The sequence below is a fragment of the Chenopodium album genome, chromosome 7, assembly GCF_948465745.1.
Source record: "Chenopodium album chromosome 7, dcCheAlbu1.1, whole genome shotgun sequence".
Taxonomy (NCBI): Eukaryota; Viridiplantae; Streptophyta; class Magnoliopsida; order Caryophyllales; family Amaranthaceae; genus Chenopodium; species Chenopodium album.
This window is the reverse complement of record NC_137840.1, coordinates 76,732,643-76,733,728: the sequence shown is the minus strand read 5'-3', so window position 1 is coordinate 76,733,728 and position 1,086 is coordinate 76,732,643.

Below are 1,086 nucleotides of genomic sequence, written 5' to 3'. Positions count from 1 at the left end.
TATGTCTGATGAGATACCAATAATTACCATTTACCAAGTTAATTGTAATAACATACACTTCAATTTAGTGGACACGCAATGAACTCAATGGAAAAAGTTGAACCATATTAACCCACTTATATTATCAACTTAAAATAATATTATAATAGTGTATTACATGCCTGAAATCATGCATGTTCGTTATTGCTATAGAGTGACAATATAAGTTACTCTTGCTCTTGGCTTAAATTGGTTAATCCATTATCTGTGTTCATACATGTGATTTCCAAGGTCAGAGTGGTGAGATAATATTAAGGCCCACAATTCAACTACAATTGAGAATAATTTGATAATTTCATATAGTACATGAAAATTGAAAATAATAGGGCGGCAGCTACCGTACCTTGCATGTCATAATCTTTTTGATCAGATTATCAATCCTATAAAATATATTCTTGAACTTTAACCATTAGCTTAAGATTTTGGTTGATTTGGTCCTCTAATAACAAAGCCAATAATGGTGAACTATGACATGCTTTTTACTTGATTTTTTTTTTTTTAACCGTCTTGATTTTTATTTATTAAAACCTATTTGAACTAATTTTGAACTTTCATGCTATAGTTTATCTTAGTAGCTAGTAAATCAAATTAAATAACCCTGATTAACATTTATCTAAAAAAAAAAATTAACTCTTTTTCGTGGAATCATTTTTTTGAGCAGTCGAGCTTATTAACTATTGTATTTGAATATATTGTTCCTAAAAATGTGGAAAAAGGCTTTATTGTTAATATATTTAAAATGTTCTATAGCTAGATATGTCATTTATTATTATTATTGAATTCTATTAATACAAAGTATATATTTATATACTAAATCCGTTAATTTTTAATTACAATAAAAAGGTATTATTTGCGAGATTTTTTTTTTTTTTTTTTTTTATTTTTTTTTTGCAACTAAAAATTAATAGAGGTAGTATATAATAAAGTTAATTAGTTTAATTAAACCGTACAAAGAGACGAAGAGGTTAGTATTACTGCTTGTAGTCAAAAGCGCACAGATGATGAATAATATGGTTGTATTTTCGCATAGCATGGTAAGACAAAGTT